At 36.5% G+C, this 23,781-nt stretch overlaps 1 long non-coding RNA gene across 1 annotated transcript; it reads right to left on the bottom strand.

Annotated features, from left to right (window-relative positions):
* Positions 1 to 7,826: 7,826 nt before the first annotated feature.
* On the bottom strand, positions 7,827 to 17,545 carry LOC308618020. Its single transcript, XR_014015952.1, has 4 exons — positions 17,352 to 17,545; positions 13,535 to 13,634; positions 12,057 to 12,199; positions 7,827 to 7,970 (listed from the first exon to the last, which is right to left on the bottom strand). It is a non-coding gene; the product is annotated as an uncharacterized lncRNA (long non-coding RNA).
* Between the last annotated feature and the right edge of the window lie 6,236 nt (positions 17,546 to 23,781).

The following is a 23,781-nucleotide window of genomic DNA, read 5'->3' on the forward strand; positions in this document are numbered from 1 at the left end:
TAATACTAACAGATCAAGGAATTTATGAGTGCAAAAACTGCTTTATAATCAGCCAGATTTTAAAAAAAAGAAACAGTGGATGAGAGAATCCTCCAAAATGAGTAAAAAACTGCTTAAGTATGATTTTTAAAATTTCATAGACTTTTTTTGCACTTCAGAGGCTGAGCTTAGCAAAATAATTGTGGCATGTGTTACATTCTGTTATCATAATTTTACTTAGTTCTTTTCATGAGGAAAAATGTGGACTGCTAAAAGTCGACTCCTGTGACTAACATGCATGTTTCTGCTAAATTACCACACTTAAGCACATTTTATTAGGGGCAGTTATTCCACAACTGTTGTAACATGAAAGGTAAAAATTTACCAGAAAGAAAAGAGGAAAAGGAATGATGTTTTATTTTACTTATCCCACTGGAACAGGGAGCAATTTAAATGTACAAATGTAAAGCACTGCTTCACAGCTAGCGATCGGCAATTGCTCCTGTCTTTAAGTAACGGACTATTTAAAGTGCAACAGTCATGCACTCACTGGTCTAACTTGTGCTGCAAGATATTATAAATACATTAGTCTCCTAGAGTAGAAAACTCACGATCAGTATGCCTTGAGGTTCTAATGGAGAAAGAGAGAGAGAGAGGTTAGAGTGACAACTGCCCAAGGTGGGAGTGCACACTTATCTCCCACAGTTGCTCTAATGGATTCAGATTCAAGGCAGTAATGATGTGAAAGAGGGTGGGAAACATGTTTGCTAATAGTCTAGTAGAAATATATAGGGGCCATACATCTACAATCTCAATCACAAGCATAGGCACAGGAATAGACAAGAACCTGAAAAATCAGTCTGAAAAACACTAAAATTGGGCTTCCCTGGTGGCGCAGTGGTTGAGAGTCTGCCTGCCAATGCAGGGGACACGGGTTTGTGCCCCGGTCCAGGAGGATCCCACATGCTGTGGAGCAGCTAGGCCCATGAGCCATGGCCGCTGAGCCTGCGTGTCTGGAGCCTGTGCTCCGCAACGGGAGAGGCCACAACAGTGAGAGGCCCGCGTACCGCCAAAAAAAAAAAAAAAAAAAGAATCTATGGTAAGTTTTGAAGTTATGCTTACCTTCTAAGCCTGCTCTTCTCACTCCCTAAGTTTCTCTCGCAACTATAAACTCAGTGAACATCTTTATCCAGATAACTTACACATTTCTATAAAAAAACTGCTCCTCTAAACTCTAGATTTATGTATCTAATGCCTATTGAGACCTCTTGAGTCTCTTTAAGACATCTCAAACTTAGTATGTCCCAAACCGAACTTATCATCTCTTCATCCCTCTTCTAGTGTTCCTTACCTCAGTGACTGGCTTCGTCATCCACCCTGTTACAGAAGCCTGGAGACCAGGAGTCAGTTTGACAGTCCTGACAGGTCCCTCTTCCTTAGATTTCTCATTCAACCTACCACCAAGTTACATGAAATATCACCTCCTTAACATATTCTCTCCATCTCCACCACCACCAGTCATTGAATCAACCATAATAAATTCCTTGCTCAATTACAATCAGCTTTAAACTAGTATACCTTTTAGTACTCTAGATACTCTTTAATTAACTCTGGAAGATTTTACCAGAGTGATTTTTTGCTTTTTTTTTTAAAGCACATTTAATCATGTCACATCTCTGAAGCAGAGCTTTCCATTGCTCTTAGGATAAAGACAAAACTTGTCCTCACAGCTTACCAGGCCCTGCATGGTGTTGATCTGTCTACTTCTCTAGTCTTATCTTACATCACACTCTTCTTCTATCTTTGTTCTCCAGGCATGTGGGACTTTCTGTACCTTTTCTTTATCTTGCTCTCTGTCACCACAGGATATTCTTTTCCTTCAGTGTGGCAAGAATCTATCTTCTTTCTTTATCTAGTTGACTCTTTTCCTTTTTCAGTTTCGTCAGCACAATAACCTTTTCTTCATGGAAGTGTTCCTTGATCTTTTTTAAAAGGCCAAATTCCTCTTTTATAGAAATGCGTAATACCACATACCCCTCCTTTGTTTCACCTGTCCTGTTTGAATTTTTACATTTATTTGTGTTATTATTTTACATGTTTGTCATCCCCTCTAGACTGTAAAATCTATAACAGAGGAACACTCTATGTTTTTACTCGCCATTTGCTGTAGTCTGAATGTGTGTATATGTTGAAAATTTATATGTTGAAATTCTGTTGCCCAATGTGATAGTGTTAGGAACTGAAGCCTTTGGGAGGTGATTAGGTCATGAGGGTAGAATCTTCATGAATGAAATGAATGCCCTTTTACAAAGGCTCCAGAGAGCTAGCTCACCCTTTCACAGAGAGGGCACCCAGAGAAGTCTGCAGTCTACAACTCAGAAGAGGGTCTTCACCAGACACTGAATCCTCCAGCACCATAATCTGGGACTTTCCAGCTTTCAAGACTGTGAGGAATAAATTTCTGTTGTTTATAAGCCACCAAGTCTATGGCGTTTTGTCATAAGCAGCTTAAATAGACTACTAAGACACCATCACATCCCCAGTGTCTTTTGACAGTAAGTAGCACAAAGTATGTGCCAAATAACAATTTAAATGATGTTGAAATAATCAACCTTTGACAATGCTATGCTGCTTAAACAGTTTGTTCCTTGAGTATTTCAAGATGACAGATTAAATTAATGTTACACCTGACTATAGATTCAGGTGATATGGATGAATTATTCACAAGGATTGTCCATGTCAAAGAGATACTTAAAAAAAAATGGCCATAGAGAAGGCAAGAAAATGAGAATCTCATCTCTTAGGATTATACATGTCCTACTTTCTTTTCTCTTTTACCAAATTCTTAGTCTATTCTTAAGGTCAGTTTCCAAGTCAACTACTCAAAAGAACATGTGCCTTTCTTGGCTGCTTCCTCAAAACATCATGTTTCAGTTGGGAATCAGAGGGAAATTAAAGTCATCTGAAACTTCACCTCCGGCTTTGATTTGATGGTTCCAAATTGTTCTATAAATAGTTGTGTAAAATCATAACAAGCAAACAATAAATAAATAAAAATAAAAAATAAATCTTTGGAAACATAGTGCTTGCTTATCCAGACTAAGTTGGTTAAAGAAAAAAATTTACAAGACTTTGACTCAGCTCTACAAAGTTCTTGTAAGAGCATGTGTGGCTTATTTTTGTCCAAGGACATGAAAATATCTACTTTGATTTAAAATAAAGTTTATGACCAGTCTGCCTTTTTTTTTTATATTTGCTATCAAATGCTACAAATGTTATCAATTCATGAGCTCTGACTTGAGTGAATGGTAAAGGAGGCCATGTCAAGTGGATTGGCCTAAGTTTAATAATCTAATGCAAAGATGTTCATATTAGCTTAGAATATCCAGCCAGTGATTTAAGAAAATGTATAAATTGTAGTTGAAGTAGAAAAAATTAATAGCACTTTAATTTGCCTTAATTTACTAAAACAAAATTGCCTTAATTTACTAAAAACTAAAACAAAACCAAAAACAAACCTTCTCCTTTTGAGAGGACATTGTATTGTAGTTCACACTCCTTTGGACACTGGCGAGGCAGATCCCCCGGATTGGTGAGAACAACTTAATCTCTAACTTGTGAACTGGAAAAGTGAGAAAAAGAGTATATTTATCATAGCATGCAAGAGCAGCTTAAATAAAATCACTTTGAGAAAATATCTGGCATGTATTAGGAATTCAATAAAAATTCGTTTCTTTCTTTTTTAATTAGTATTAGTCTCAGAGATGACTCTGTTAGAATGAGGATTAGATAACAGCTTCTTTCATGAATGATCATGAGTCAGAATTAAAAGCAACACTTAATAGAAGTCAACCAAGTGACATTTTCCAAATAAATATATACAAAGTATTGTTATCATTGTATCAATTAATTCCTGTTACACAAAGAAAAATGCTACTTTTTGTTAAAGCATAATAAAGAGCTAAATTAGAGAAATCATCTCTCAATCTGGATTCATTTTTCTTGAAGCAAAACCAGTGGTTCTCCTGGAGATTAAGAAAAAAAATTGTATTAGTAGGCATAAAGGAAGGAAGAAAGGAAGGAAAGAGCTATGAGGTGTTATGTGATTTTATTCCTTGCTCATCCACTCCTTTTCTCAGTGACCTTATTTCCTAATTTTGTCAGTGATATCCTGTATTTCATAATATTTGTGAGGTGGAAAAGGAAACATAAATATTTCTACAGTATTAAAGATGTTCTGAAAATAAAAAAGACCATCATTACATTCTCCTGCTTATTATATTTCAAAAGCAATCACTGTTATATGAAGTCTTCTGTTACCCTTTGCTTTAAGTCCTCAAGTTGAATATGCATGTGCATCATTCTGTACATGTGAAAGTGAGTTCTAAACTTCCCTCTCAGTATAAGTCAATATCAATGCTATTACTTTTTACTATGTGAATTTCAAAGTTAAGAATGAAACGTAACATTCTGTTTAGCATCTCTCTGATTCTGTGTTCTACCTGTAAAAAAAAAAAAAGGCCGTGAAAGATATAAGGATAAGAAAAAGAAAGAGGAGAAATTTTTAAAAAAATATGTTAAACCAGAGATTGAGATACATGGTTAGAATGTGAGTTGGCAATAATGAGAATGAAAAGAATTGTAAAGATAGAGACAAAATCTCAAGAAGCATGCAAACAGAAATCAAAACACATGCACAAAAAAACCTAGCACAGAACTTCACATGTATACTGAGAAAAGAACTTTTATTAAAAAATGAAACAAAAGTTTAGGAACATACCTTTGTATCTAACTAGGGACAATTTGATCATGTGAACTTTTAGAACAAAATTCATATTTTTAAATTGCAATTCTACAAATAGAAGCACACCTTCTTTTGTACATATTTGTTCTGATGTCAAAAGAATTTAATCAGGGTCAAATCCACCTTGTAAGTCCCCACATTTCCAACTCAAGTCTACAAGTGCAGTCTTACATTTAAGCATCAGTATTAAATATGGACTTTTGTTGAATTTTAGCATACAGATGTATTTAATTTAAATAAAATGAAATCAGATATACTCATGTGTTTCTTCATCCATATTAGGGAACTTATGTGGCTTATTTTCTGACTATTATCCTTATTAGTTGTATAACACTATGGTTAAATTAATTAAATGCTCTTGGATTTCAAGGAACAGCTGCTTCCTAAGGTGATGAGTTGGTTTTTCAATTACTCAGGGACACTTCTTATCTCAGCACTTAAGTCATCCGGTTCCAGAGAAAAGTAGAGTCTTATTCTGGACACGATAACAGCTGTAGTAGTCCAACAGTCTCTGTAGAATCTTGCGATTCTGGACACTTAACTTTTCTCTGTCTCTGCTTCTCTCTGCGTTTGTTATCTATTTTCCTTCCATCTTATGGCTTCTGTTTAATCATGGCTTTTATTGCCTTGTGGCATCTGCATACCCTCTCCATCTTGAGTATTTTTCAGTTTCTATGATACCTGTAAGCTTCCGTGTGTGTGTGTGTGCACGTATGTGTGCAAGTGTGTGTGTGTAATTTACAAAACTGTAAGAGTAGAAATGCTTTTGTCAATTAATCATTATCTTGATAGGAATTGCACTGGCACCTAAAAATAGCCGCCTGTAGTCAGGCACTGTTCTCAACTCCATTTAGTTGAGACCATGGTGACTGTATTACATGGTATAAGACACAGAGGCCTTTGTGTGAAGAATGGTCTGCAGTTGTTTTACCAGAATGAATCTGAAGGTGTGGTTAGCCCCTATGCTATGGTCTGTTTAATATGGTAGCACTTAAATACTTCACGAGTTCTAAACATTTTACAAGTTCATGTGACCGTGCTATGTAAACTACATAATTTATGAAAAATTCTGCTTTGTCTCCTACATGTCCTTGAAGTTAAAAGCACTTAGGAAAACACTAGGTTGAGTGCATTGTACAGCATTACCCTAAGAGGTAAGCTATTACATATCTACTGATCCCACTTATATGAGTTAATACAGCTTTCACTGGAAACTGAGTTCCTGATTGAGTTCATTGCACTTGACATCATACTACACTGCCTTTGACCATTTTATTTAAATATGGAATTAATAAGTTAAGACAATTTGCGGTTGGTGGAAGGGATAATAATAAATTATATTGTGGTAGTTCATTTATATATTGAGGGAAAATGGTAAACAAGTGAACACTTAAACAAAACACAATTATTTTATGAAGGTTTAGTGAGCCCATACTTGTAACTCTATACTTACCTGTGGTTACAAATCTGCAAAAATGATTTAATGGTTTCTAAAAAAGTCCAAGAACAAAGAAAACAAGCTTCTACAGGAGAAATACTGAACAATACATTTTTTTTTTTGGCCTGGAAAAGTAAAGGTTAAGTTCATAAGAATAAGGCAGGGCAAACGTAATGAATATGGACTTATTTGACAAATTACATCAGTAGAACTTGCTCGAATGACGTTACTCAAATAAGAGATGCAGGATAAAAATATATGTAAGTTCAAGAAAGGTTTTAGTAATTTCCTGGAAAGTAAAATGTTCAGAGACGTTGTTAGATGATCTAAATGTTAGATGATGTTTATACATATGCAATGTATTACTAATTTTGATTGAAGAATTTTTCCTCTAAGTATAAAAATAGCACATTATCATTGTAAGCAATGCAGAAAATATGGGAAATGAATAGAGAAGAAAGAAAAATTAAAACAGCCGACTTTCAGGGGCAATCACTTCCAGACGTGTGTGTGTGTGTGTGCGTGTGTGTGTATATACACACACACACACACACACACACACAATATGCATATGTATTCCAATGACCAATATTTAGGCAAGGGGAAAAATCACCTTCTTTGCCTCACTACTGTGCTCAGTCTGTTGTGCAGTCATCAAAACACTCTTTAGTGTCAATTTCCTCCCAGGTCATTTTAGCAGATGCTGTTGGTACCCTGTCCATATTTCCTCATTTCTCTGGAGCTTCCCTATCCACTGTGGCACAGTGAGTAATCCCATTCCTTAATACTCTCTTTATTGGTCCTCTTCCCTTCTCTGCTCACTCTGTACCTCCTCACTGTACTTCCCTCTCAAATAAGCCACTTGAATTCAAAATCATGTCTTGGAGTCTGGTTTTTGCAGAAAGCAAATTATTATGGTCATAAACAACAGAAGACAGACAGTGGGTTTTCAAAATAGGCCTTCAGAGAGAATTGGAAGTTATATACCACCAAATTTAATGCAAAAAGAAAACTATATGCAGCTTTATTATTGTTTCATCACAGCTGTGTTTTTCACCAGGACTTTTTTTCACTGTTCATCCCTCCTCTGGTTCTGTTGTAGTGAGGCAGCCTGGTGTTTGGGAAAGAGCCTGAGAAGAGACACAGGCAGAAATATACTCATGCCTTGGCTCCACCACTAGTCAGTCATCTAAGCTCTCCGAGCCACAATTTCTTCATCTATAAAATAGGGGTAAAATACCTGCTTTTCCAACCTCACAGGCTTTTTACAAGCCTTAAATGATTTGTGGCAGAGTGTTTTCTGTGCAATAGTTTAGGAGATAACAGGAACTGGTATCAAATTTAGCTTTGATCTCCACCTCACACTTCCTTTGCTGTTATGCGTTTATGTACTTGGTAACTTTGCCTAACTTTCTTCAGAGTTCCATGTGTTGACTTCAGGACTTGAACTTCATGTTATTTATTCAGCTATGGATGCACAAAGACTGATTGTTAACAGTCATTTATGGTGCTGAGGGAAAAAATACAGTTAGTATTTTCCTCATGGAGCTCTTTGCTGCAGCAAGAGCCCAGCTACAGTTCTCCCACAAAGAAACCTACCTAACACCAGATGTCTTCTCATAATTCCTGATCAGGAAGTTCAAAGCATACGGTTCTCCCACTTAAGAGCAGTTGGGGGGAGGTCTCTTTTACCACACGATTTTGGAGTCAGAAATTCTTGCTTCCTCTAGAAGCAGCCATCTGGAATCACTATTAGTAAAGCAAAGAGATCCAGTTACAAGCATCTATTTGTAGGGGAAACTCCTGTCAGGTTTTAAAGGAAAGTCATCTATGGGGCCAAGGCCTGGCCCCATTACCTATGGGAAATAAACTCAGGCACAAAGATAGGCTCTCTATCAGAGAAAAAATGAAAAGGAAGGAGAAATGGAAACAAATTAGACCTTGCGATTTTTTTCATTATTCAAATCATTTTAAAATAAAATAAGATTTTATTTTAAACTTCTTTTATAACTTCTGCTTTTAAAGATTACAGAATACGGTTTTCTTCCACAGCAGAGAGGGAGCAATCAAGCTCAAGTTACAAGTGAGGAAAAAGATGAAAGTTTAGAAAGCCTTAGAACTTTGCTGACTTACAGGCAGAAGGCCAGGGAAAGGCTGAAAGACAGGAAATAATGATTACTATTTATGCTCTATTTCATAGTTTCCACTTTGGTTAAACTAACTGGAAGGAAACAAGTGATTAGGTTACTTGTGTCATCACTTACATCAGTAGGTTTATTTTTTTGTTATTTTTTGTTTTTGTTTTTCCAGCATCAAGATTTAATTAAGGGAGCATATTCATTGTGAATATACTGATGATTGTAAATGTGACTCCTCATTACAGCCTTACAATTTTTGAAACACCAAAGCACAAAGATGTCAACTATATATCCAAACTACAGGTACAAAACAAGTACATCTATTTTCCATGCTCCAAAATTGAGTACACACTGTACTGTCATAGGGAAGGGGTTTACCAATGAAGACCTGACAATGAAGTACTCAAGACTGATATACCAAAATAAAATATAAAATAGGAGTTTATTAAAACAAGTTTGACAATAGCAGAGAGGACCCTTTTCTTTTCTGAGCAAAAATGCATTTCGTTATACATACTCTCTCCTAAAATGAATAAACCGGTCACTTGAGAATGCTCTGTTTATTTCCTCTATTATACTACAACATTCTCCATGTCTTTGGAAAAAAAAATATTATGCAGGAACTGTGGGATAAGCATGCATGTGGATGGAACAGAACAATTGCACTGGTTCTTACAACTCACTTCTAGATAAGGAGGAAGTGTTATTCATTAATATGGCCCAGTCTTAGCCAATATTCAGTTTGGAAAGACACTGGGTTAAGATCACAACGATCTGAAATTCCAAGTTCTAGAATTGATGATTTTATATGCCATTGTATTAGTCAGGCTTCTTTTTTTTTTCTTTTTTTGTAATTTTTATTGGAGTATAGTTCATCTACAATGTTGTGTTAGTTTCTACTGTACAGCAAAGTGAATTGGCCACATGTACACATATATCCACTCTTCTTTACATTCCCCTCCCATACAGGTCATTCTAGAGTACTGAGAAAAGCTCCCCGAGCTACACAGCAGGTCCCTACTAGCTATCTACCCTTACATATAGTAGTATGTATATGTCAATCCCAATCTCCCACCCCCCCCACCGCACAACCACAAGTTTGCCCTCCACATCTGTGGCTCTACTTCTGCTCTGCAAACAAGTTCTAGTCAGACTTCTTCAGTCATTAATTACAACTCAATTCAAATAGGCTGGAACATATACACACTACTATACATAAAATAGATAACTAACAAGGACCTATAGTGTAGCACAGGGAACTATATTCAATATTTTGTAACAATGTAGATATATACATATATATATATATATCACTTTGCTGTACACCTGAAACCAACACAACATTGTAAATCAACATACTTCAATTAAAAAACTCAAAAAACCCCTAAGATATAGGCTGAAGAACAGCTTTTATTAAGAATAATGATATAATATATAATAATGAAAATAATAATCAAGAACTAATAATGTATTGAGAAAAAGGATTATTACTGACTGATACACCTAACTGAAAAGCCCAAGCATGGCTAGATTCCAAGACTCAGATGATGTTAACAGGATTCTGCCTCCCTCCACCCCTTGGTTTGGCTCCCTTCTCACTGGGATTCACTTTCACGCAGACTCTCCTCCACACATGTGGTAATAAAAGTGGCATTCAGCAGCTCTAAGTTTAAATCCTACCAGCAGTACTCTGAGACAAATAGCTTCTCTTTCTAAAGGGTTCCAGTACATTGACTAATTGGCCTGATCTGGTTCATGCACCAACCTCAAAACCAGTCTCTCTGGGCAGGGAAAGTGTGATACATCGAACCTGGGCAGGGTCACGTCCCACAGTAACCACACTGCCGATTTATAAAGGATTCATTTCCCCCAAGAAAATTTCAGATACTGTTGCCAGTTGAATAGGGTAGATTCTGGGAAGAAAAAAATAGCAGATATTCATTACTATTATCTTAAGACCGTAACCACTTAACCATACTTCTCAGATAAAGGGGTTTACTGAAATAGCTATGTGTGAAGTAGTTTTATTTTTGAAAAATACATTAACCTTTCTTATTCAAGGAGAATGAGAGTAATTGCCCAATCTTATTCTCATGTCTCAAGCTAAACGTTTTTGTTACAAAGATAGGGAAATCTTGAAATCTGCATTGGTGTATACTGTAGTTCGATCACAGAGGTGGTTGTAAATTTAGCATTAGAGACCAGAGGTTACAGACCACAGTAAACAAAATATCATCCCTGGAACTCTATCTTCATGCCAGGTTTTATTCATCTCTGTTCTCCTGCATGAATTTTAACAGTATCAATGAAGAATATCTTTACAAATGCAAAATCTTTCATACAAAATTTTCCTTTTTTTTTTTGCCTGTATGAATTTAACTCTATTTATCCCTTTAAAAAGTGCCCTGATCAGGGGCTTCCCTGGTGGTGCAGTGGTTGAGAGTCCACCTGCCAATGCAGGGGACAGGGGTTCGTGCCCTGGTCTGGGAGGATCCCACATGCCGCGGAGTGGCTAGGCCTTTGAGCCTTGGCTGCTGAGCCTGCGTGTCTGGAGCCTGTGCTCCGCAACGGGAGAGGCCACAACAGTGAGAGGCCCGCGTACCGCAAAAAAAAAAAAAAAAAAAAAAAGGGCCCTGATCAGGTTCCTTTTTAAAAACAATGAAACAAAAAAAGAGGTGAGCACCTACCATGTGCTAACCATTGGACTGGAGGTCATACACATGAACTCACATTCATGTGAAGTAGAGGCATTACCTGGTTATACAAATGAAGAAATTATTTTCTCTTCCCCTGAATTCCTCCACCACTTAGTTTGCAGAAAAAAAGTTGGCACTTACCTGTGGCATCTGCATTGTTTAATCATTGTTTCCAATAGATTTATCTTAACCCCAAACAGGGTTTTCAAGTCTTTTGAAGACTGAGACATTGTAGAATATTGAGTAGGTGCTTAACAGATGCTTCTAGATGGTTACCTCTTAGGTTTATCACCTAATGCAATGTGACTTCAGTCTAATCTTAAGATCAAGGAAGTTTGATTTTCAGTGAACAGGAAATAAAACAGACATACAGGCTAATATAAAACCTCATTGTCGGCTGTATGATTTCAGTGTAAAATATAATCTCTCTGCTTACCTGTCCAATGTTATTAGACCAATGAAAAGGAAAGGTCATGGTATAGAAAAGAAAGAAATTCTGTGTCATAGTCATAATTGTAAAGAAGAAAGATCTAGAAATCACTCTAAAGATACCAATGTAAGGTATAAGCCAGTGTCTCTCAGACCATTTGTAGTGAAAGGCTAGTCTCACCCCATCCCCCTGCCAATCTATTCTGGATTAATAATTTTGTAAAATACATTAAAAATGAATTAGCAAAAAAATGAATTACTAAAAAAGAGAAATACAAAATGTCCCATTTTTTTACTCTCAGATTCAGTAGACAAAAAATTACCATGCCAAATTGCCATGAATGTTTACTTTAAATTCCTAAATGACTGTCAGTGATTAATCATACATAGTTTGTGAGCCAACCACAGTCTGCAGACCCACACCTGGAGAAGGACTGGTATAAATCTTAATCCTATCAAAAGATCAAGTTGCTTACTAAATACAAGCAATAAAAAAAATCCCAAAACAACAAAGAAACAAGAACTACATTACTTTTAGTTGGGGAACTTTCCTGCTGGCCAGAGAAACAGACCTTGTGTAGCATGCCAGTGCAAAGACTTGAACAGCTGATTCTCTCTGATCTTCCTTTTGGTTTTTTCTTTGTTTTCATTTTGTGCAATATAAGTAATCCGCTTTTTTCCTTACATTCCACTTTCTGAATGATATTCAAGACTTCTGAAGATAAATATCACAGAGAATTTTTTCTTATTTCCCTATTTCTGATATTCTTAATAAGCAATCTCTAAATAGCACCTGTTTCAATTCTATTAAGTGTTATAAGACAGTAGGTAAATCTTATTTTATTTTCAGCACTTCATAATGCTTTCCAGAGTTAGTTCAAGAGGCTTTTCTGACTACCAGTAACAGTGATTTCCTTAGCATGACAACCATCACTTTCTTTGAAGTTAATGTTAAACTTAATTTTTAAAATGATATAAACATGTGTGAATTCAACAAACAGTAAGGGAGATTGAAATGAGTTTTATTAAGAAATATTCAAGTTTATTCAGAAATCATTTTTCCCATATATATGCATATCTATAATTGATCAAATGACAACTTAAATATTAACATTGCCATCTGGTGGGAATGTCAGTGCAATAATTATACATACATATGAGAGGTAATATATGATGAATTAACAGTAGCTAACATCATAAAGAAGAATATATTTTACCTAATTGTTTTTAACTATATAATTCTTAGTTTGGTCAACTCATGTTCTTTCAAATAAATCTGAACTAAAGGAGAAGAAAAGTAAGATAATCTTATTCAATTATTTCTAGGTATTGAAGACACATTTATATATATTCACTAAACCTTGGTTTCATTCTTTTGAGATTGATATAGAATTTTTCTTCATGCATTATTTAAGAGGGACTAAGTTCAGATAGGTTACCTTACTTTCTTAGGTGCTATAGGAAGATGTGAACAGTGCAGAAAAATAGCCAAGAGTTGTCCTTGTATGTGTTTCCACTAGTTTATTACTACTCATATATATTAAAAGTTAAGAATTTATTATTATGGGAACTCTAATAACTCCTGTCAAGGGTTAGCTGCCTAAGTAGAATGTAGAACACGTAATTTATAACAATAAGCAATTAGAACTGTAAAGGTAGTTGCTTTACTAGTTTTAGATAAGAAAAACCACACCTTTGAATTTTCTTGGATTTGAAAACATGTACTATTTCAATAGCCATAAAGCAAACCAAATGTATTGAAATAAACATATTATATAATGAATGTGCTGTATTAGGACAGATTTAAGAGATCATTGAAGATAGTCAAAGATTTGTACATGGAACAAAGAAACTGGGGATATGGCAAATTTAACAACGCTAATAATATTCCTGAGTTCATGTCCTTAGAATACAGTTGTGAGCATTCAATTCTTTATCCTCCTGAGTATTAACCCTTATGCAAGTCTTGTTATACAGTGATCGAAGACTGCATGGCATTTAGTTAGAAAGTTAGCAAGTAGGAACCAGATCTCTAAAAAAAAGTGAGTACCTTCTGTTGGGTAGGAAGGCAAGAAGAATTGCTCTTTGTTTTCTTCTCATGCTTTGAGTGTGAGCAGGAGCAAGGCCTTTCAGTGACTGAGAAATGTCAACTGGTCAATAGGGGATGAATAGAAACAAAAACATAAAAGCAAATTATAGTAACATGGATTTCAGACAAGTCTCTGGCAAGAAATTTAAACATATTGCAATATGTTGGGACTTTCCAATTTGCTAATATTTTCCCTAGTTTGATCATTTTCTTCTACAGCACCACATCAGTAAGAATTTCAGTGTTGATTAATGAACGGAGCCAAAATATATAATTCAGGGGTGAGTACAACTGACATTTACCTTCCCATGAGAGATAATGATGAGAACTCTCTTGTGGTGATACAGAGTCATCTTTGTGCTCTTTATATGAAGATTAAGATTATATCAGAGGGTGGAAATTAGGTATTTTCCTTTCTACTAATATCCTTTGTAGTCTTTTACTGAAAGATTTTTGGGGAAAATAGGTGACTGCTACTGGGACAGATCTTCCATTTTGAAGACCATCTTGTCACCATTTTGGAACACAACAGCTGTTTTAGTTGAACTTTTAAGGATATTTCTAACTTTGATTCTAGAAATAAAAGCTATAAATTAGTTTTACTTTTAAAATAAACAAGCAAGCAAACAAACAAACACAAATACAAATCACAATCCAAATACCTTATTCAATCTCCAAGAATGACTCATGTTACAATATCTAGTTGTTGGAGGTAAATATTTGACTCTTGTATATCAAATATTTTGAAAAATAAACTACTTTCACAAAGGAAAAACAACATAGACATAATTGTTTTGCTTTGAGTTTAGTGTGCTATTTATAATGACAAATTTACAATTTTCTACATGATATATGACATTCTGAGTAGTATCATTTCAATATATATTTTAAAGCTGTGTGGAGGAAAGAAAATGAACAATATTGCATACCTTTGCCTATCAAAATTGAGACTGGAGGGTAGATGGATATGGTCTATAAAGTTGTATGTGTATTTTTGACTGAGTGGGGTTGTCACCCCTAGCCCCTGCATTGTTCAAGGGTCAATTGTACTGTTTCTCTAATTAAAATTCTCTTTGTTTTGAGTTGGTATTTGGGATACATATACATTCTCACTTTATTTATACCTCAAACACTCAAGGTTAATGTCTGATTTCTGTCTTTCATCCCTACATTTATTCTGGAGGGTAGAACATTAAACTCAAATGGAAGAAATATTTCATATTCTCTTCAGCAAAATGGAACTGCCCAAATATAGAAAAGATCTATTAAGCACTGCTTTACATGTCTTTTAAGAATTATAAGTGGTAGTGATAAATCCAGTTATCTTTTCCCAGGTGAAGAACTTAAGAAAGAACCAAACCCAGGGGTAGAAAAGGAGATGAAGAAATAGAACTGAATTACAATTTCCTTGTTACCCTGTCCAGGAGAGAGCCTTCTAGAACTCACAGAAATATCTCCCTTTGTTGAGATACCAAAGGGATTTTTTTTCAATTTATAGGCCAATCAACTTTAAGTATACCTAATAGCACCTTGTAAAATCTAAGCACTTTAAACAGCAGGCCCTGTTCTGATGTGATTGGTTTTCTGAGTCATTACTTCTTTAAAAGGCTGAATTGATCTTTTCTATCTTGACTCTGGTAGAAATCTGAGGGGGGTTTTGGTCAAATAACAAGTACTCTGCTTATTAAATTATTTTCTTTGATTTTTGAGGACAGAGTGGGTTTTCCTTCTGTCTTTTAGACAGAAGTTTGACAAATAAACTGAAATATTTTTTCAAGAATGACTCATACCAAAACCTTTAAGGGTATCCATTAAATTTTATTGTACTAGTAGTCCTGCCATAAAATGAATTTGAATTTGATTCTTCTCTACCTTCATGTTAATACACAGTATTAAGCCTGAGGCACTCAGAAAAATAAGTTACAAGTGAGAGGCCATCATACTTCTTGACCAATTTTTAACCTTAAATTTTACTTGTTTTTAGTGGATTTTATCTTTTTAATCAATGATTGAACAGATGGGGAAGTGTCTCTGTGTAAGAAGCATGTAATGCTTGGGACCAAAAGAGAAATTATAGCAATAGTTTGTTTTATGTTTCTCTCACGTTACCAAAGTAATGATCCTAATAAAGAGAGTTTCTTAGTAGTATGTGGTATTGCTCTCAAACTATTTCTATGTACAAAATATTTAGTTTCTGATTTCTTATCCATTTAAGGGAGGAATTTCACAGAGCAAATAACAAAATAATATTTATTAAACTCTAAACAAAATCAGGAATTTAGTTGGGGAAGGTGTTAAGGAGGGTTAATGAGAAGATAAAAATGGTTTTGAATTTAATACAAACTCAGATCATCAATGTTATTCATTAATGCTATTCTAAAATCTGCAAAAGATTAATCTATAGATTTCCCAATTATTGCATAATAAAAGCTGAGAAAACATGCCATTGCTATGGCTAATATGCCTGCTCTTTTGTTTTATGCTTATTTTTAGCAACTGTCATGGGGATGACTGAAAATAGTGATTGCACTTTTTTCATTGCATTTAAACTTGTTGGCGACATAGTAACTTTAAGGTGAGTTCTAACTAGATATATGTGCATGCACCAACATATTCTTTTTAAAAAAAATCTCCTTTGATTTGTCATTCAATTTAATGAATTTGCATCATAGTCACTATGTGTGAAAGAATTCAAAGTAGCAAGGCTTCAGAAAAGGAAGGTGGAAGAGTTTAAAGCAGAGTGAGGAATTAAAATGCTACTGCTGCAGAAAAAGGCAGTCTTCCTATTTGTCCATCTTCATCCCTGGTGAAGGGGAGGTCTTTTTGGATAGGAAGACAATAAGATTATGCTATGAAAGGTGTTAAATTAATGAAGCAAGGAAGTCATTAGACTAAGGGGACTCTAATACCAAGATGGTCTATGTAAGCAAACTGAAATCCAAGCCTGTAAACATCTTAAGATTACAAAATCAAAAACACAAAGGAAAACCAATCATGAACAGCCAACTAAGCTTTCAGCTATGGCCAAATAACTTCCTTTCTTTGCTTTGCACTTTTTCTGTCTTTTCCCTGGCTTCTCACCATTTTGGGTTTGGTGTTGCCTGATTTTAATGGATAAATGCTCAAATAAACTCTTAAAATGTTTAATATGCCTCAATTTACCTTTTAATGAAGGCAATCAGTTTTAGAAACATTGAGATTTATCTTGTATATGCTCAGCATTGAAGACTGGGACCCTTCTAAAATAGAGTGAGAGTCTGATTGTCCCAAGGCTCAATCAAACAGGTTTAGGAGATTCCACAGCATAGGACATTAGGGGCTGAGCCAGGATGAAGAGTGGAAGCTGCAAAGAAAGTAGGTAGAATGGGAAGGAGGGAGGGAGCCCAAGTAAGAAAGAGCTTCTGGTTTTCCATTCAAGACAATACTGAATGGACAGAAAATCAATGCAAAGAAAAAGTGAAAAAAGGCATTTTCTGGATTCTCTGAATCCAATCTTTGGATTCTAAGTGTGTTCATGATCAGCAATACATGTCCTTGAATGCTTTTCAGAATTTGCATTTTGTAACTACTATTTTACATTGGTATTATATGCAGAATTCTGTACTAAGGCCCAGAATTTGACCTATCATGAGGCAAATATAAACTCAATTAACAGAACTGCATATTTGTAAGATATGGCCTGAATGGAACTTTGTTGGTCTCTGCATTTTCTTTTTTCTGTTGGACCTGTGTTATAGATCTATTCTGATTTTCCTATCTCCCATCTGCTCCAACATACCTTTAACCTTGGAACCCAGGCAAGCTCTTTCCTTGGCCATCTATGGCTAAATCCCATGGTTCGGGGTTGTATCCTCCTTGCTGGTGGAGCATTTGCTATCCGGAGATCTTTGGTTTCTCTTCAGGGATCATGTGTATGGACTACCCTTGTGGTGATGACCCAGGTTCTGTTGTGCCCTTGGCTTGAGAGAAAGGGCCCTTTGAAGTCATATGACTGAAAAAAAAACTGTTAATGAGGAAGATATTTGAATAGGACGGAAAGAGATAAATCAAAAAAGAAGATTATGCAAAAGATCTATCATTCAACCTCTCTCAACTGGTCTAGGGAAGGGGACTACCCAGTTAATTCAGCACACTTGGTTCCTTTTCTTTTTCTGTAACATCTTTATTGGAGTATAATTGCTTTACAATGTTGTGTTAGTTTCTGCTGGATAACAAAGTGAATCAACTATACAAATACATATATATCCCCACATCCCCACCCTCTTGCATTTCCCTCCCACACTCCCTATCCCACCCCTCTAGGTGGTCACAAAGCACGGAGCTGATCTCCCTGTGCTATGCGGCTGCTTCCCAATAGCTATCTATTTTACATTTGGTAGTGCGTATATGTCAATGCCACTCTCTCACTTCATCCCAGCTTACCCTTCCCCCTCCCCACGTCCTCAAGTCCATTTTCTACATCTGTGTCTTTTTTCCTGTCCTGCCCCTAGGTTTTTCAGAACTTTTTTTTTAAGATTTCATATATATGTGTTAGCATACGATATTTGTTTTTCTCTTTCTGACTTACTTCACTCTGTATGACAGACTCTAGGTCCATCCACCTCACTACAAATAACTCAGTTTCGTTCCTTTTTATGGATGAGTAATATTCCAGTGTATATATGTGCCAAATCTTCTTTATCCATTCATCTGTCGATGGACACTTAGGTTGCTTCCATGTCCTGGCTATTGTAAATAGTGCTGCAATGAACATTGTGGTGTATGTCTGTTTTTGAATTATGGTTTTCTCAGAGTATATGCCCAGTAGTGGGATTGCTGGGTCATGTGGTAGTTCTATTTGTAGTTTTTTAAGGAACCTCCATACTGTTCTCCATAGTGACTATCAATTTACATTCCCACCAACAGTTTAAGAGGGTTCCCTTTTCTCCACACCCTCTCCAGCATTTATTGTTTGTAGATTTTTTGATGACAGCCATTCTGACTGGTGTGAGGTGATACCTCACTGTAGTTTTGATTTGCATTTCCCTAATGATTAGTGATGTAGAGCATCCTTTCATGTGTTTGTTGGCAATCTGTATATCTTCTTTGGAGTAATGTCTATTTAGGTCTTCTGCTCATTTTTGGATTGGGTTGTTTGATTTTTGATATTGAGCTACATGAGCTGCTTGTATATTTTGGAGATTAGTCCTTTGTCAGTTGCTACACTTGCAAATATTTTCTCCCATTCTGAGGGTGGTCTTTTCATCTTGTTTATGGTTTCCTTTTGCTGTGCAAAATCTTTTAAGTTTCATTAGCTCCCATTTGTTTATTTTTGTTTTTATTTCCATTTCTCTAGGAGGTAGGTCAAAAAGGATCTTGCTGTGATTTATGTCAGAGAGTGTTCTGCCTATGTTTCCCTCTAGGAGTTTATAGTGTCTTGCCTTACATTTAGGTGTTTAATCCATTTTGAGTTTATTTTTGTGTATGGTGTTAGTGAGTGTTCTAATTTCATTCTTTTACATGTAGATGTCTAGTTTTCTTAGCACCACTTATTGAAGAGGCTGTCATTTCTCCACTGTATATTTTTGCCTCCTTTATCAAAGATAGGGTGACCATATGTGCGTGGGTTTATCTCTGGGCTTTCTATCCTGTTCCATTGATCTATATTCCTGTTTTTATGCCATTTATTCAGGAATGTAGACATAGATAAGTAAACAGTCAATTAAAATAATATAACATAGTAATTCAGCAAAAGAAGAAAATGAAAAGATTTTGCAATAACTGCCATAAAGCACTGGATAAAATTCACTATGTATTTCTGGTTTTATAATCTTAATAAAATGAGGGAAAGGAGCATCCTTCAATAACACAAATATGCATTTTAAAATAACCAGTATCACATTTCAGTGTTGAATGCTGGAAGAATTCACCCAAGTAAGAAAAATGAGTACAGCATATGATATCACTACTATCATTTATCATATTCCTAAAACTTTGAGGTAGTGCAATTGACAAGATAAGGAAGGCAAGAACCATAAACATTAGAAAAAAGCCAACAAAATTATTATTTTCCATTAGATAGTCTACATGGAAATCCTAAAATCTCTAGTGGAAAAGAATAGAAATAGACAATTCAGGAAGACAGTTAATTTACCAAATTATTTTTTAATCCAGTAGCTTTACATATGCCAAATATAAATTACAAAAATGTAACAAAAAACATCCCATTAAAATGTAGCAAAACCATAAAATAAATTGTTTGGAATGAACATAAGAAGAAAGTAGGCTGCACCTTCAAGATGGCAGAGGAGTAAGACATGGAGATCACCTTCTTCCCCATAAATACATCAAAAATACATCTACATGTGGGACAACTCCTACAGAACACCTACTGAACACTAGCAGAACACCTCAGACTTCCCAAAAGACAAGAAAATCCCCACGTACCTGGGCAGGGTAAAAGAAAAAAGAAAAAACAGAGACAAAAGAATAGGGATGGGACCCATACCTCTTGGATGGAGCTGTGAAGGAGGAAAAGTTTCCACACACTAGGGAGCCCCTTCACTGGTGGAGATGGGGCGGGGGGAAGCTTTGGAGCCATGAAGAAGAGGGCAGCAACAGGGGTGCAGAGGGTAAAGCAGAGATTCCCACACCGAGGATCGGTGCCAACCAGCACTCACCAGCCTAAGAGGCTCATGTGCTCACCCGCTGGGGCAGGTGGGAGCTGGGAGCTGAGGCTCAGGCTTCAGAGGTCAGACCCCAGGGAGTGTACTGGGGTTGGCTAGGTGAACACAGCCCGAAGGGGGCTAGTGCACCACAGCTAGCCGGGATAGAGTCTGGGCAAAACTCTGGACCTGCTGGAGAGGAAAGAGACCTTTGTTTCTGGGCGCATGAGAAGAGGGGATTCATTCCCAGTTAACCCACAGAATGCAGAGCACTGCCTAAGCGAGCTCCAAAGATAGGCGCGAGCCCTGGCTATCAGCTCAGACCCCAGAAACAGGCATGAAGTGCTAAGGCTGCTGCTGCCACCAAGATTCCTGTGTGCAAGTGCAGGTCACTATCCACACCCCCTGGGAGACTGTGCAGCATGCAACTGCCAGGGTCCCAAGATCCAGGGACAACTTCTCTGGAAGAACACACGGCGCACCTCAGGCTGTTGAAATGTCATGCCGGCCTCTGGTGCCTCAGGCTTGCCCCACATTCCCATTATGACTACCATACCCCTTCATCCCCCAGGCCTGAGTGAGCAAGAGAGCCAAAATCAGCCGCTGCTTTAACTCCCTCCTTTCTGGGCGGGGAACAGATGCCTGAGGGCGACCAACGTGCAGAGGTGTGGCCAAAACCAAAGCTGAACACCAGGAGCTGTGAGAACAGAGAAGAGAAAGGGAAATTTCTCCATGCAGCCTCAGGAGCAGCAGAATAAATCTCCACAATCAACTTGATAAACCCTACATCTGAAGAATACCTGAATAGACAATGAATGTTCTCAAAATTGAGGTGGTGGACTATGTAAGCAACTGTAGACTTCGGGTTTGCCTTCTGTATCTAATTTGTTTCTGGTTTTATGTTGTCTTAGTATAGTATTTAGTGCTTATTATCATTTGTGGATTTGGTTATTGGTTTGGTTGCTATCTTCCTTATATATATATATTTTTTTTCCTTTTTTTCTTTTTGTCAGTGTGTGTGTGTGTATGCTTCTTTCTGTGATTCTCTGTATAGGTTTGCTTTTACCATTTGTCTTAGGGTTCTGTCCATTTTCTTGATTTTGTTTTTGTTCTGTTTTCTCTCTTCCTTTTCTTCTAAGCTGTGTGACTGGCAGGATCTTGGTGTTCCGGCCAGGTGTCAGGTTTGAGCCTTCGAGGTGGTCGGGCCAAGACGAGGACATTGGACCATCAGAAACCTCCCAGCACAATGTAATGTCAATCGGCAAGAGCTCTCCCAGAGATCTCTGTCTCAACACTAAGACCCAGCTCCACCCAACAGCCAGCAAGCTCCAGAACTGGAGGCCCCATGCCAAACAACTAGCAAGACAGGAACACAATCCAACCCATTTGCAGAGATGCTGCCTAAAGTCATACTAAGTTCACAGACATTCCAAAACACACCATCAGACACGGCCCTGCCCACCAGAAGGACAAGTTACACCCCCACCTACCAGAACACAGGGACCAGTCCTCCCCACCTGGAAGCCTACAAAAGCCACTGAACCAACCTCAACCACTGGGAACAGACACCAAAAACAATGGGAAATACAAACCTGCAGCATGCAAAAAAGGAGACCAGAAACACAGTAAGTTAAACAAAATGAGAAGATAGAGAAATATAGAGCAGATGAAGGGGCAAGGTAAAAACCCACCAGACCAAACAAAAGAAGAGGAAATACGCAGTTTATCTGAAAAAGAATTCAGAGTAATGATAGGAAAGAAGATCCAAAACCTCGGAAATAGAATGGAGAAAATACACGAAACATTTTAACAAGGACCTAGAAGAACTAAAGAGCAAACAAACAATGATGAAAAACACAATAAATGAAACTAAAAACATCTAGAAAGAATCAGTAGCAGAATAACTGAGGCAGAAGAACAGATAAGTGATCTGGAAGATAAAATAGTGGAAATAACTGCCACAGAGCAGAATAAAGAAAAAAGAATGAAAAGAGACCTCTGAAACATTAAACCCACCAACATTAGAATGATATGGGGTCCCAGAAGGAGAAGAGAAAAAGAAAGGGTCTGAGAAAATATTTGAAGAAATTATAGTTGAAAATTTCCCTAACATGGGAAAGGAAATAGTCAGTCAAGTCCAGGAAGCACAGAGAGACCCATACAGGGAAAATCCAAAGAGAAACATGCCAAGACACATATTAATCAAACTATCCAAAATTAAATTCAGAGAAAGAATGTTAAAAGCAGCAAGGGAAAAGCAACACATAACATATAAGGGAAACCCCATAAGGTTAGCAGCTGATCTTTCAGCAGAAACTCTGAAAGCCAGAAGGGAGTGGCAGGACATATTTAAAGTGATGAAAGGGAAAAGTCTACAACCAAGATTACTCTACTCAGCAAGGATCTCATTTAGATTTGATGGAGAAAATAAAATCCTTACAGACAAGCAAAAGTGAAGAGAATTCAGCGCCATAAAACCAGCTTTACAACAAATGCTAAAGGAACTTCTCTAGGCAGGAAACACAAGAGTAGGAAAAGACATACAATAACAAACCCAAAACAATTAATAAAATGGTAATAAGAACATACATATCGATAATTACCATAAATGTAAATGGATTAAATGCTCCAACCAAAAGACAGAGACTGGCTGAATGGATACAAAAACAAGACCCATATATATGCTATCTACAAGAGACCCACTTCAGACCTAGGAACACATACAGACTGAAAGCAAAAGGATGGAAAACGATATTCCATGCAAATGGAAATCAAAAGAACACTGGAGTAGCAATTCTGATATCAGACAAAATAGACTTTAAGATAAAGACTATTACAAGATACAAAGATGGACACTACATGATGATCAAGGGATCAGTCCAAGAAGAAGATATAACAATTGTAACTATTTATGCACCAAACATAGAAGCACCTCAGTATGTAAGGCAAATGCTAAAAGCCATAAAAGGGGAAATCAACAGTAACACAATAACAGTAGGGGACCTTAACACCCCACTTTCACCAATGGACAGATCATCCAAAATGAAAATAAATAAGGAAACACAAGCTTTAAATGACACATTAAACAAGATGGACTTAACTGATATTAATAGGACATTCCATCCAAAAACAACAGAATACACTTTCTTCTCAAGTACTCATGGAACATTCTCCAGGATAGATCATATATTGGGTCACAAATCAAACCTTGGAAAAGTTAAGACAAGTGAAATCGTATCAAGTATCTTTTGCAACCACAACGCTATGAGACTAGATATCAATTACAGGAAAAAAATACAAACACACGGAGGCTAAACAATACACTACTAAATTACCAAGAGATCACTGAAGAAATCAAAGAGGAAATAAAAAAATACCTAGAAACAAATGACAATGAAAACACGACGACCCAAAAGCTATGGGATGCAGCAAAAGCAGTTCTAAGAGTGAAATTTATAGTAATAAAATCCTACATCAAGAAACGAGAAAAATCTCAAATAAACAAGTTAACCTTACACCTAAAGCAATTAGAGAAAGAAGAAAAAAAAAACCCCAAAGTTAGTA

Source organism: Mesoplodon bidens (assembly GCF_964165515.1).
Source record: "Mesoplodon bidens genome assembly, chromosome: 5".
NCBI classification, from domain to species: domain Eukaryota; kingdom Metazoa; phylum Chordata; class Mammalia; order Artiodactyla; family Ziphiidae; genus Mesoplodon; species Mesoplodon bidens.